Raw genomic sequence first — 15,959 nt, 5'->3', positions numbered from 1 at the left:
CGAGTTTGAAATCGATCTCAAAACATAGCAAAAGATTTTAGTGATTTTAGAGATAATTTATATAAATCCAAAAACAGTTGATGATGCTAAGGAAGCTCATGCTGAAATACGACATGGTACTATTGCTAATCTTTATCTTGAAGTTACTCAAAGATAGAGTTGAAGATTTTGACCAACGATATAAATTTAGTATAATGGTTAAAACAAATTGTGTGAGAGTCGAGGAGTCGGAGTGCCAAGCATTCTGCCAAGTGCAGCAGTTTTGAATACAAGTGAGAGTCAAGGAATATAAGGTAAAATCTTTAATTCCCAGCTCAGATAGTTGATAGACTAATGTTACTAACCACATCAAAAAACACCGGAAATGTAAGCACAGCAATCGCCAACAAAAGTGTTGATACTTTAGATAATCCCATATCAAACGGTTATCTAACATCCGACAAATGTTATATTTTACATAGTGATCTTATCACGGCGATTTAATTATTAACTGGAAAGCACTCCGAGTTTTATCTATCGGATAAAATAAGAATGTTATCTACTACATGTATACTTGACTCATCTCAAACTAAGGCATACAGTGCAAACTTCTCTGTTAATTATAATCAACCAATGGAACTTATCAGCGATAATTAATAGGAAATAGGACTAGTATCAGCTACTGTCTGGCACGCCATGGCAAATGTTAAAACTTGCATCAATGATGATTTAACAGGAGGTGTTGTCGTATGGAATTATGTTAAGATACTGCAAGGCTTACAATGTTACAGATGAAAACAACAACAAAAATATTTTATATCCGCTGACAGCAGCGGTATCTCATCAGATACTTTTAAGCTCATTCTAAATCATAACACTTTACGATCTAGAATAACACTAAAAAAAGAAAAAATTCTTCATCGATCTCAGTAAACAAGATACAATCGGATCATTACTCGGATTTAATAAACATCAGTAAGGATCTGCAACAGTTGCAACAATACCGTATGAAAGCGAGTTACCAGTGGATATAACAAAAGGTAAATACGATTTAGTAAACTGTTCGACTGTCAGCGGATCGTATAAAGCACGTGACAGTAGAGGACAAACAATTTATATTTTTTTCTCCTGATGTTCAACCAAATTCGCTGATGCAAGTAACTCCATGACAAATAATCTACTATCCTGTTAGTGTCGAAAATCAAAGATCGTCGATCACGATGACGCTGACTGATCAATCATGCAGACAGCTCATTATCATTAATGAAATTGTAACATATTATCTGCACGTGACGTCAGTCAACTAGTTCATAGAGTGAGCTAGCTCACTGGGATAAATATTTTCAGGCATTTGTATAACAAGATGAAAGAATGAAACGTTCATCGCAGAAAAATTGTGTGAGGTTTCCTCGGAAATATATTCTCTAAAATAATTGAAAATATACTGGAATTGCAAATAAAGTAGCAACTATCGCGTTAGACGCATCAAAAGCTTTTGCCACAGGAGCTGCATCTAAACACAGGTACAGATGTCGGACGAAAGATTACTGATAAATCAAGGGCGAAGTGCCAAGCATTCTGCCAAGTGCAGCAGATATTAAGCAAGCAATTTCTGAAATAATAACAACATTAGAAACAGCTACGGCATTGGTAAAAACGACACAAACATCCTACTATCTCCGTCAGACGAAGAAATTATTAAAAGACCTGTTACGAAAACACGACCTCAAACCGCGGTGAGGTTCTTTGATGTTGCCGTTTTATAGTGGGTTGCTTTGCAACCTACCGCAATTTTATCTCACATTTACAAATACAAAAATGTCTATCAAAATTACCTTAACCTGACCGAGGAAATACCACCACATAACTCAACAACATAATTTGAGTATGTTGAGTATCTCGGGAAAAGCTCAAAGGATCCTAACAAGATGGGCACAATAACGTTTAATACAAGCGATAAAGATGTGTTTCTAATACCAGATAAAGCTGTTCTCGAAATGCAAGGTATAATCCAAACAGCAGTAGGTTGTAATATTACTACTGGTACTCCAGTATCACTCGTAAACAACGGTTGGAGTTTGTTCAAAAGCGCTAATCTTACCGTAGAAGATATTTATATGCATTTGCCAGTAGCAAGTACAATTTTTAATATTGTGACCATTACTGGCGATCTGTTGTGACAAATATGATGTGGTTAAAAAATAATTGAGATCTAATACTGATTCAGTTGAGTTTGATCCGCTTAGAGATAATCTTGCTGTTGTCGCTGACACTGCTGCTAATGTAGTTGCAGTTAAAGGTTATCTTATCGCTAACTCTGCTGCTTTTGGTGCAGATGCAGATGCTGCTGCTGTAAGTTTCTTATTGACCGCTGCGTGTAATATTATTGGTGTCACCGCACCAGGTGCCTCAGCTGATGCAACTGTAATATTTGCAGTATTAAATAAAATATTAAATATACCTGTCAAAAACTCTATGTACAACGTAGGCTATGCTAAAGGAAAACAATCCCAGACAGTTCAAATCAAATAACAATGATGCTGCCCCTTAGCACAATATTCGGATTTTGCCGCGACTACAACAAAGTGTTTCCTGTTATAAACGTACTCTTATTCTCGATTGAGCAGATCAAAACGACTATCTGATAAAATCGTCTGTTGCTGCTGATTGTCAATTTGTGACAAAACAATTGAACTTGAGGCAATATTATCCTTGTTTACCAAGAAACTGTATTTTAAGCAAAATAAAATTTATCAAACAGCGGTACCATATTAGACTGATAACACGTAGAGAATAATACCAACACCAAGCGAACAGTTACCAAGACACATGTTTATCGTATTTCAGAAACAAAACCGACGGAATGATCAAACACAAAACAATTCTATTTTTGACAGCCCAGATGTCCGACTAATATTTGTCAGAATAAATTCTAAAAAGTATCCAGAACGAGCAATCGAATGCAACTTTGCAGATAATGGTGCATCATTTGCTGATAGAAACGTAATCTTGTGCGTACATGTATCTTATAGAAACAATGCGAAAGTATCAGGATCTCAAATTTCAATCGAAGAGTTTAGAACACTTTATCCGTTATTTCACTTTGGCGTATCAAAATACTCCGAAAGAGCTATTGGATCAACTTCAGATATTGAGGTTACATGGACTCTAGGAGGGATTCCAGCTGTTGAATATTACACTTATTCGCTGATCTTATCTGACAGATTCATTACAATCGATTCTATAAAAGGTATACTGACTATCCAGGTGTGTGGTACTCTGCACATTACAGCGAGCGTGTAATGATTTTCTAGCAAGCGGCAGAATGTATTGATTTTCTAACAAAAGGCAGAATGACTATCTGGGTGTGTGAAGTGTTGTGCATTTTCAGCAAGTGGTACAATTTTATCAAACAAAAGAAAAAGAAAATACAATGACATATATTATACACGAAATAGACTTATCACTGGGACAAGTTAAAAAAAACAACCTAACACATCCTATCGTTAAACGACAGTCAGTTTAGCTGAAGATAGATTTCAGAACGCAGAGGAACCCACAGACAGCAATCCTGCTGTTATCACAAATACAAATCAATAAAACACAACAACGCAAGCCATTTATTTTGAATTTATCAGCAGCTGAAGTTACTGTAATGGCTCGAAGTAAAGAAATAAGTGGAAGATCTCTGGGACCTGCACTAGCAACTATTGTAGAAACGATACTATCGAAATAAGAACATTAGAAACGCTGAAGCATCAGGTGCCATATCAGGTGCGACAAAAGAAATATGTGTACAGTGAAAGAATCAAACAAATTATGTAAAATGAAAAGCTTTTATCTAATAACAGTAATACAAAATGCCTGAAACACAAAGTGTTCGGTAACGTAAAACAACTAAGTAAAGAGAACCGCATCGCGGTCAAAAAGAAAACAAAGTGAATTCATATGGATGTTGCTAGCAGAAATAGCGGGAAGTCTACTTCCAAATCTACGAGGCTACTTCCAAATCCGAATCGACACGACCAGCAACATTTTTTGTTTTAATATTTCGAATAATTCCTCGATTGTTCGACTCGTAAAAATCATAGACCGAATGTGGTTTAAACTCGTCTTGCAATGACAAAATTGAAATGTTATAATTGGTGACCTGATGATTTACATGACACACTTGCATCCCCGTTGGAATCTCCTCACAGAAGTATAAATATTTCAGTATATTCTGTATAATCTTCCGCTTTTACTTTTATCCTGTAACCAGCTGGTTACAGGATAAAAATTTTCATATCAAACTTAATTGAAGAAATATAAAACAGTACATATAGCGATGTTAAAACTTGCTGATATCGCAAAGAAAGTTTTATTTTCGACTAAAAGCTGTCAGTCGAAAATAAATGCAACTGCATTTGCTGGGTTTGGTATCGAATTATACTAGTTATATTAACAGTCTAAAATTTAGCGGGATTGACGTTCCTGTTGATGAGAATCAAATTCCAAAATTTGAGAAACAAAACAATCTCCTGTTAACAGGAGGTATTAACGTGTTTGGTGTCGATGATGAATCACAAAAGATATATCCTAAATACATCAGCGGCCGAGCATCACAAACAACAATACATATTTTGTTTATAAACTTCATTACGCGTGGATAAAAAATTTTAACGGGCTAGTCGGAGGTCCATACAACAAGCATAAAGAAAGAAAAAGGTGTCAGATGCTTGCACGGCTAAACGTCTCAGCAAGTACTTGATCGACATCTCGATTATTGCTCTGACGTACAGCGGATATATATGCCTGGCAAAGATGAAAAGATATTACAATTTACAAACTACAGAAACAAGATGCCTTTTATTATTTCCGCAGATTTCGAGTTTATTTTATTTCCAGTGAAAGGAGCAGTAAATAACCGCAATAAATCTTCGACAAGAAGAATTCAAGAACATATTCCTTGTGGAGTAGCATATAAAGATTTCTGTGCTGCTGATAAAGGTTTATCAAAATCAATAACAATTTATCATGGAGCGATTCCTGCTGTTTAGCGTCTGAAAAATCTTAACTACGATGTTGATGTCATTATGATACTCAGTAAGACATCAACGAAGAACCCGCTGACAATAAAACAAGAACCTGATTTTACTGCAGCATAAATATGTCCCATCCTTGAACAGACATTTTCGCGTACGCTTGCGCCTCAAGATCGTGTAAAAGATCACTGTCATATTACTGGCAAGTATCGCGGTCCAGCACATTACAAATGTAATTTAAAATATACCCAACCAAATTTTGTTCCTGTTGTCTTTCACAATTATCGCGGTTTTGATTTTCATATTATAGTTGAAGCTTTCGGCAACAAAGATATAATAAACCGTCAGAAAATGAGCAACAACGATAACATAAAGTGCATCCCAAATAACACTAAACAGTATATGCTAGTGACACTTGGCAAGTCAAGAGTTATTGATAGTTTTGCAGTTTATGGCTGCATCGTTCGATGAGTTTGTAAAAGGCTGCGGCAAGTTTGATAATTTGACTGAGCGTCTCGGTGACAAAAGTCAAGCTTGTTGACAAGAAAAGGTATCTTTCCATACGAAAATCTTGACAATTGGGATAGATTTGATGAAACATGTTTACCTGACAAAGATAAGTTTTGTTCTTGGTTAAATCTTGAGAGTATTAGTGACGATGATCATGGTTATGCTAAATTTTGGTGATGATGATGACATGCCTCTTATCACAGATGTGTTGTTCTCGCATATATGTTTGAAAATCTCAGAGACGTTAGTGCTGTTTACTACGGACTTGACCCAGCTTGGTACTGATGGATCAGTGACAAAACATTTTGAGAAACCGATAAAATCGTAACAGACGATATTAGTCATTTTGTTGAAGTTGATCTTGACTAACCTAAAAATGTATTGGTTCCACTATGACTTTGTTAAGGTTAAGTGGCCTAATACAGAATTGTTATTTACTGACACTGATTCGCTAATGTATAAGATAAAATCGGATAGTTTATCAAGAGTTTTACGACAGCCGAGAATTATTTGATCTTTCAGATTATCCAAAAAAAACCAGCTGATTTCACTGTGACAATACAAAACTTTTAGTGGAAAGTTTAAGGATGAAACAAATTTTGTTCCTATCCTTGATTTTGTCGGATTGCGAAGTAAGATGTAGTGCTTAAAACTGTCAGATAATGAAGCTATAAAACGAGCAAAAGGCATCAAAAGAAATATAGTAGGTAAGGTGATAGGATAATTATAAGGCTGCGTTAGACGGATTTTCTTGCTATGTTGAGATGATGGCAGTAGATTGGTTTTTACAGTAATATTGTGTGAATGTCAAAAATAGATGTGGTAAACCTTTAGCAATCTATCTCGAAAAACCGCAGTAGTCGACATAAAAGGGATTGTTTCTGAGCCAACCATATTCTTGTTTCACGTCTGTTATGATTTTCTATGATTGTTATCGAGTTAGGTAATCGATATTGAAATCGACGCTGTTGCTTTAACAAAGTTGTTTTCGTACTTGTTTAAACTAACTCGTGGGGGATCGGGTGGGGGTGGGTAAAAATTATGATGTCGTCCAAGTTCAAAAATATGGCTTGTCTAAGAAAACCCATACTGACTTGACCGGAGAATTGTCTCCCTCCCGAAAAATGTATCACAAGAGTTTACACAAATCAGCTTAACGACCATAATTAATGTATGCAATTACGAAAGCTCCGTCTTCCGGCAGCGATATGATAGTAGAGTATTCGGATATGGCCGAAAAACTGACCATGAATGATTGAAACTTTCCCGGAATTACGTAGATGTTCATGAAGGTCAAGAAATATAAGCTTCACTCTCAGCAATCCGTGCGGGAAGACTTTACAGCGGCATACTCACAAATGGTTTCGCTGCTGATTAAGCCAACGAAAGAAAATACGTAGGAGATAGAAACAGAAGAGGGACGTTCAAATATCCAGACAGCCGAACGCATCACTGATTTCTAGAAAGATAAGAAAGAACCCAAGGCAAATGGGAAACATCTAATATGACCTAGATGTAGCAGAGGCGCTATTGAGGAGACCAGAAAGGAAGTTGGTGTGATCGCACAAGGCACCAAGTTACTCGCCTAAAACGCTACATATGCGTTTTGAATATTCTACCACCACAGCCATCCAGAGGAAACCAATGATGGAACCATCGCAGCAATTATTCAGTGTAGAAGGTCGTCAGAACATTCCAAAAGTCCAGTTGATCACAGACCCGACAGCTGGAGCGAGATCGTGTTAAATCCACCAATACAAAGGGTCAAGTGATTGCGAGATTGACATATAATAGGAAGGTGTTCCGGAAGTTGACTGGGTATCCATGAGCCCGCAGTTACTCTTAGCGACCCCATGAATGCATTATTAATGCATTTGAAAACGGAAATGTAGAAGAAGGCAAGAAAACGTATGGATAATGTATGTAAAAGCACAGTCGTAAAGAAGTGTTCGTATTGGCTTGAGAAGGATAGTTAAAGCAAACATCTGAAGAAGCGAAATAATTATAAATAGGTAAAATTGCTCAGTTTTATAACACAACAATGATGTGATAGGGTGGAAGATATTTTCATTGTTTTTTTTTTGCACCTTATGAAGAATGATAGTCTCCATATTTTGCTTAAATTTATTTAACTACATATAGTCAAAGGGAAAATTGCATCGACTTATATTTGAATAAGATTACTCAAACAGTTTTTTCAGATTCATTTTCATCCAGTGCATTAGACGCAGAGTGACGATTTCGTCCTTTATAACCAGAGAAACCATGAAGTTCACTTTCTTCGCTGGCTATATAATCAAGCGACTTCAGAGCAATAAACTGATTTGTGTTTCTGTCACGGCATCATCTACACTCCTACAACGAAGATACGTTGCAGAGATGAATGTTGTATACATAATGAAGCTTGAAATATACAGAATGAAACAACTTTTAAAAAGGGACAATACTTGACTTGTAAGGGTTTGTTATGATTTATTACCCATGTTAATCGGAATACCGTATGTTTTATCCCGGCGTTGCTCTGTCTATTTCAGGAAAATGACATTTCTTTTTTAAAATGACAGGATAGCATTCATTCACAATATTTATCATATTTACGTTTGCCAGATATCACATCATATTTTTCAGAATTTTCGCTGAGCAGGTAAAAACTGGAACAAACTAATTTGGTTTTAGAGACGTAAACCTGCAAGAAAATTATTCGCTTACCTTGCCTTCTGTGACGTCACAATGGCACATTTCGCTGTTTACATTTATTCATATGAATAAAGCTACATTTGATACATTAGATAGGTTTGATATTTGCATTTCTTCTGAATTTTGTTTTATCTTTACATTATGAAAATCGAACTGAATGAAGCAACTTACATATACAATCTACCAATATATGTATAATCTATCAACTGAAAGACAAAATCAAGTCAGAGTTAAAACACGATTTTATTCATTCATTGATGCAATACAACTTACACGCAGTGTTAACTTCACTCAACCTTACGCTGCGAAAACAAAAATGCCTTATAGTGAATTTCTGGGGTCGATAAATTTGTGTATGATCCTCATCCAAACTTGACAGTTGCACGACATTTGCCAAGTGCTAATTGAGGATAGATCAGAAAGAGATTAATGTATACCTGTATAAATTTAAGTAATCGATGGAAATTTGGATGTAGCAACAAATATGTCCCTAGAAAATATTTCACTAAATTGTATTGAATGTATGTATATGATGCAAGTTTATTTGTTTCATGTACTTTTATCGTTTCTATTCAACGTATGATTGATTGAATCAATTAATGTTATATTGTTAATTTTGAATTATATATTGGATGTCATTTTGTGTAATTTTGCTCATTTGCTTAATACAGTTATATACAAGATCATAATGAAAATTGTTTTATAACTTGTCATCCTGTACAAATAATACCCAATTACTAACTTACATCAAGGAATTATCAACCCAAGAAAATGCTTTATTTACACAGGATAAAAGCGAGAGAGAGAGAGAGAGAGAGAGAGAGAGAGAGAGAGAGAGAGAGAGAAGGTTAATAATAATAATAGCTATTATTATTATTATTATTATTATTATTATTATTGAGCATTTTTATAATTCATTATAGCTTATTTCCATGGTTTTACGCTTTGCTTTAATCAGACGTCGTTATAGATTATCATTCTCCAACTTAATCGCTCCATCTCGCGCCTCTCTGTACTGTGATCCGGATTCGTTATATACATCATTTATCTTCGTCTTATACGATTTTGTCAATAAACGTTAGAAAACGTTACTGTGTGGGCACGTCATTATGTAGTTTTAATTCTCTCCATCTCCAACATCACCCCTCCCTCACGTCCAATTAGACCTTATAAGAGGTAAGAGAAAGACATTTTGCACATAGTGAAGATATGGACAAAAATTCTGCAAATGTTTATGAACTTTCAACTCTGGATGTTAGGCGGAGAAACGCAACGAATAAGCGAGTATCACAGGATCTGATTGTCGTGCATATGGCTTTTGATATATATATATATATATATATATATATATATATATATATATATATATATATATATATATATATATATATATATTGTTCTTTTGACAGTTGCCTGCTGTGGTAAAACTGTTTGATAGCCATCACAAAAATAATATACCTGTGAATGTCTTGTTTTGTAATTCAAGGCAAGTACTTGATCAGCTACTTACAAAGAACTGTCAATCAATTTGCAGATAACATTTTTGAAGAAATAAAGCCATAGCTCGATTTTGTACAAACAATTTACTAAAGGTTTAATTTGCTTATATATCTACTCAGGCAAATTAGTTATCATCTTTCTTTTGGTAGGTTCCTTGTTAGATTTCGCCTGTTGATAGCTTCCGTGATCATAATGTACCCGTATATATCTTCTTTTGTATTTCAAGGTAAATATGTGATCAGCTACTTACATATACCTGTTGATCGAATTGCAGATAACTTTGTGTAAGAAATAAACGCCCGACTAAGTACAAATACTGTAGGTTTTACGTAATAGGATCTATTCATTTTGATGTAACTATAGAGCAGCATGACTTCAAATAATCTTGCGCCACTAATCCACACGAATATCGATCTTAAGATACAACCTGGTGAATACTTGAAAATGTTTTCTCCAAGCGACTTGATATCCCTTTAAAACGTCAATAGCTATATTATCATCAACCAATTACAGTGTTTGGTTATATACACAAAGAAGATTCTAAATTCATTTCGTCTAGGTCAATGCGACGTAAAATTTATGATGTATAGGCACCGCGTATTTTATAGCTTGCACCAGGATGTATTTTACTGAATTAAAATATGCTTACATAATATTAAGGCAGATAAAAATATATTGATTACCAGTGCATAATCCACCGTTGATGTAAACTATACTTTATTGCCCTTAATACCGTCCATTAAGCACGTTCTATTTTACCTTTCTTTATAAGTTCTGCAAAGCTGCCATATTAGGGTATTGATCTTGTTCAACAAATATTAGTTACCTTGATGTTCCTAAATCTGTTATCGAAAATAAAACTATACAGATGCCATGTTTACAAATATTTGTATAAAATGTGGAATTAATAGTTGTGAATTACGTCATCATAACATTTAAATGGACGAAAATCAAATAAAAACCATATTTTGCAATTATTATGACCACCATTTAAGCATTTACAACTTACTTATGAATCCTTTCGTTTAAACACTCTACAAACGACACACATTATTTTTAATGCGCTTTTAGTTTCTACATATCTCTCTATCTGTCTGTCTATGTCTGCCTGTCTGTCTGTCTCACTATATATATATATATATATATATATATATATATATATATATATATATATATATATATATATATATATATATATATATATATATATATATATATATATATATATATATATATATATATATATATATACTGAGCGTGATACTTTTCGCAACAGAAAGGACATCTGGAAAATGGTTTTAACATTACATCTCCTTCATTGTGACGACTTTACAGGTAATGCATATTTATAGGCAAACAGCTAATAGGTAAATATATTCACTTACCTCAGAGACGACTTTCTGCTAACAAGTGATATCGACAGACTTTAGATATATTAATATAAACAAGTAATACACATGTGACCCTGTTAACGGTAGGCGTCGGTTGACACAGGATTTCTTTTCATAGGAGCACATGTACATGTAAGAACGACAGTCTAGTGTAAAACCAACTCCACAGCCTTTTTTAAATCGATATAAAAGTGAACATATTTATGAGATGAACATAGGCATGTTCTATTGTCCTTATGCTCTGAGGCATTATTACATAATTATTATTCTTTTGGTTATTATTCTTTTTGGTGTTAAAAGTTTATACTTTTTTGTTCATACTTATGTGCCCCGAATTGAGAAATTTCACAGGAACACGGCAAACAAAATAAATATGTGTAGTTGGAAAATATTAGTTACTTTATATATATATATATATATATTAAAATGATGCCACTATCTTAGCTTCAAAGGTATAAGCTTTATATCATCTTGTGTGTGTACAACTATTCCAACAACCGACCTATGATAAAGTTATGTACACGAGATTAATGTCGACACGTGGTTTTGTTATTACATGTTGTCTTCGATACATATTTACCAAGAAAAGAGATGAACTAGTTAGAATGAATCACTTCATAAGCTTTTACAAACAATGCCCACAATGCCTCGCTGAAATAATTCCCAAAATGAGCAGAACGAAACAAGAAGAAAACGACAACGATATGCTGAATGATTTCAATGTAGGACATTTACTACAAGTTAAACTTCAAACCAGACTGAAATTCATTTACTAAATACAAATGTATAGTTCTTTTGTTTTGTAAAACATAGCTGTCATCGTTTTTCGTTTGGGGAAGTATTGCTTTTTCTTCAGAAACCTGGAAAGATATACCAGTAGTGAATGGAGGTGATATACGGCCAATGGGACGTCCATGTTAAAAGTGTCGTGGCACTATGCGGACAAACTTTATACGGACAATGGGACTTCTATGTCAAAATGTGCAGTGGCACTATACGGACAAGAAAAGGAGCTGGGTAATATACGGACAAGTAAAATTTGACATAGGGAATGTATAGTGTCAATGTATTGAGCCTGTCTACAGACAATATGAATTGAAAAGGAGTGACGTCACGTTACTGGACACTGGAGAAACAATGGCAACAATGTTGCAGTCGGCTGACCTCAGTCAGGCGGAACAGTGTTGCAAGGGGCTGAAATTACGCGCTACTCTAGGGACAAATACAAACATAGACATAGACATAGAGACGTGGTTAGAGACAGGGTTAGAGACATAGACAGAAACATAGACATACATAGATTTATCGACATAAATTTATCAAACAAACAACTATGCAACCGACTAAAAACATTTAGGCAAGAGAGAATATGCATCTTTTCAAAAGAGTTAAGGGTTCCTGAAAAGGGCCATTTTTTGTTAACACCATTCAGATAACACAGAGTGCATCGCAACGATCTTCTTCTCTTGCTCAATCGTCGTCTGTCACCCGGACCGTAGAGTAAGACTCGCTTCAGACAGCCTTGTCTCTCCACATAGATCATTCGTTTCCAAAGAGCCATCTCTGTGATCTTGGTAATTGTCCATGATGACCTGATATACATGGGGTAGTCCGGATTGAACAGAATCAACGATATTAGGGTAGAAGATTCTAAGTTAGTCCACATCTTGTGACGAGAACAGGTGAATCAAATTAGGTTAACTGAACCGCGTTTATTTATGGTGGAAGAGTGGATCGAAACGGACTGAGTTCTTTGACCAATCCTAACACACGTTACAAAGTTCAGTCAGAGTGAGGAGTCTGTCTTCCAAAGCGAAGAGACAGGCATGTGACTTCGCATTCCATATATAGGTGCGCTAGCGTTTGCGCGCAGTGAATCAATGCGACAGAGTTAGAACATAACGGAAACTACGAAGACACAGAATTGGGGGTGCAAAGGCCGTGGATACGTGGAGTGATGGCATGTCACCGGTTACTAAAACAACCACACTTTTAATTGGGATTTAGCGGATTTTCTCTCTTTAGAAGAATTTGTTCGGTGCCAGTACCTTCGCCGCTTTCTCCTTCCTTATCGTACATCGAGGACTTTAAACAGAGGCAGAAAGAAGAATTGGAGAAATTTTTGCAACAGCAGAAGGAGGCAAAACAAGCCTTTCTCATTCAACAGCAACAGCGAGAAGAAGAAGAAGCAAGACGAAAACGACAGGAAGAATAAGCAGATAAGAAACAAGGCCTAGGACAGAAGAAAGACAGTGATAGTCAAAACGGTGACGGTACTCTTAGACATTCTGGCAGAGTTAATGTGTCTGAAACAAATGTATCAAACTTCTTTAATACGTCCTAGAAAAAAAAACTTCCATGCAAAACAGTTCAACCCCATCCACACTCCCACTACGCCTGATATACCAACACTAGTTATTTCTACCAAACAAAAGACATTAGCAGGTCCCGAAGTAGGTCTTGGCCGTGGAAAAGGGATAAGGGTGTTAAAGAGCAACGGTCCGTTTCAGGGCCACCCACCTCGTTCGATAACAGACTACTCAACTTTTGCCAAAATCAGATACAACTGAAATTTGTTTTTCCCATGATGAACGTTTGTGAGAGCGTGAGTGTAGGTCCTTATTATAAATCAAAATCAAGGACACTTACGTTTTTCTTTCTGGTATATTCTCTGTAGACATTTACAATCCTATTCCCAAAACATCACTTTAAAATGTTAATTAGCTTCTTTTTTTTACTTTCACTCTTTCCTTTTCTTCAATTTCTTTACTTTCACTGTTTTTTCCTCCTATTCTTTTTTCTCACTTTCTTCTCGTCTTCTTTTCTTCTCTTTTTGGGTGGGTCAGGATTATTCCTCCTTTTTGCGTGGTTCTTCTTCATGTTTGGAAGACCTCTCCTCCTGCTCCTCTTGTCTCTTGGATCGGTTCTCGTTTTTTTCTTAGGGCAGTCTGAAGACCAATGTTCTTTCTCTTGACAATGATAACATGTATCATGACCTTTGTCTCTTTTTACGCTTCTCTTGCTTTTAACGTTGTGGACATTCAGAAGACCAATTCCCTTTCTTCGGAGAGATATAGCATGTATCTTGACTTTTATCGCGAAAGGTGGAGTAGTCCGTCGGCTTCTCTGAAGAAAACCTTCTTATGACACCTCGCAAAACCTTGATCAGAAGTTCGATCTGAGTTGGCTCTTCCATCGTTCTGGTAGGATGGAGAGTGAAATGAGCACTTTGAGGGAAGACACTGACCCTTTATATAGGGAACACACACAGCTTACATTTATATATTGGGACCATGACCTTTAAAGTAAAGTCATTACATATTTTTGCAATCAAGTAAGAGGCCGAAACATGACTTATCGCCTCACACGGTAGCTAACGTCTTGACTCAAATCAATGCCACAGCGATTTTGAAGATGACACGAGTGAGCCAGAATCTAGACCTAGAGAGTCTACTTAAAACCAAAATCCACTACTAGTAACACCTCAAATCTACTACCACATTCGAGAGACGGGTAAACGCTCCTCTAGACAATTTAGAACCACAGCCTACACGTACACGGTGAAATGTAAAGATTTCAAATCAGACGTACCTTTGGAGTAAACAGGGGTTCATCGCCGATGTGTGGGTTTATTTATTGACGACACTGAAACGGGAACGAAGACGATCGCTTGATACTTTTCATTTATCATGACAGTCTGAAGTCTCCCGTTTTGATCAAGTTTAGCAGATAATCAGAATTGTCACCTTCCAAAGTCTTTGAAAAGATTCAACACGTCCAGCAGTCCAACGACAAGTTTCAAATCACTGATGGAAAAGCGACATTGCACATGGCCTACGTTTCTATTCCCAAAGTGACCGGATGCAAAAGGTATTATTGGTAGACGACCTTCTCAGCATCAAGCACAGCATTATCCAAATTAATAATACTCAAGAGAAGATGTATTTAGCCCGCGCCATCATCGTGGGACGAACGTATGCCGACAAGAACAATACGGCAGAATGGAAAAGAGCCTGACAAACTATTCGAAAATCGAACCGAGCCAAACAACGAAGAGAAGCAGGACTCCTGTTACAGCAAGCTGGCCTGTCCAAAGACACATCCTGTTGCATTCCTGAAATGCAAAAATTGCAAGAGGTCTTGGCTCCACGATATCCCTTCAAAGTGCACCCACAAGAAGTGAGTGGACCTCTGTTGTTTCGAGTCAAAGATTTCAAGGACGGAAAATACATTCACGTCTATCAACAAGATGTACGTGCCGATGCTATAGCCGGTATCGTCGGATTCCTTTGATTCAGTTATTATTGTGAGAAATATGACTATGGCAATAACAATGGAGTGCAACACAAACATTGTGGATCGAAATGTGAGGGATGTTTGGCATCTAAGCCCTGCTTTGGCGAAGGTCAAAAACGAGTGCTTTGCCCAACTTGTCAGCGAACATTTGTCAGTCCAACCTGTTACCAACATCTGAAGACGCATGGTTCACAGCGAAAAGTACTTGTCAGCATTTGAGATTGTGCCCGACTCAAGTCAATCAAGACACCGTTCTACCCCATTTGTCTGATGCTCACTATTACGACCCCGACAACATGCGCACCAAAACAACGAGAAGCTGTCTACACATGGTACTAAACTCACGCTTCGGACCCCTCTGACTTTCAGGAAGAAATGGTAAAGTAGTGTGGTTCCGACGTGTACATTTTACGGCGATTCTGTGGAAAATTTCGAGAATTATTCATGGAGCATGGAGGGATCAATCCTTTGAAAAAAGCTTGCATTATTGCCAAAGCGTGTTCCTTAGTGTACCGCAAACGATTCATGTCCGAGAATACCCTGGCTGTCATCAGCCCTCAAA

The 15,959-nt window shown here is 36.3% G+C and overlaps 1 protein-coding gene across 3 annotated transcripts in view; it reads right to left on the bottom strand.

Annotated features, from left to right (window-relative positions):
- Positions 1–11,121, bottom strand: part of LOC149786494 (uncharacterized) — a 53,762-nt gene extending 42,641 nt beyond the window's left edge. For all 3 annotated transcript variants that reach the window (XM_089976963.1, XM_089976965.1, XM_089976964.1), the window contains exon 1: positions 11,096–11,121. The gene's annotated coding sequence lies outside the window, so the exon portion shown is untranslated. The remainder of the gene's footprint in view (positions 1–11,095) is intronic.
- Positions 11,122–15,959: the final 4,838 nt, after the last annotated feature.

The sequence above is a fragment of the Sinohyriopsis cumingii genome, chromosome 12 (assembly GCF_028554795.1).
Source record: "Sinohyriopsis cumingii isolate HCF-2022 chromosome 12, ASM2855479v2, whole genome shotgun sequence".
Taxonomy (NCBI): Eukaryota; Metazoa; Mollusca; class Bivalvia; order Unionida; family Unionidae; genus Sinohyriopsis; species Sinohyriopsis cumingii.
Note: the sequence above shows the minus strand (reverse complement) of the source record. Positions and strands in the feature narration are given on the sequence as shown.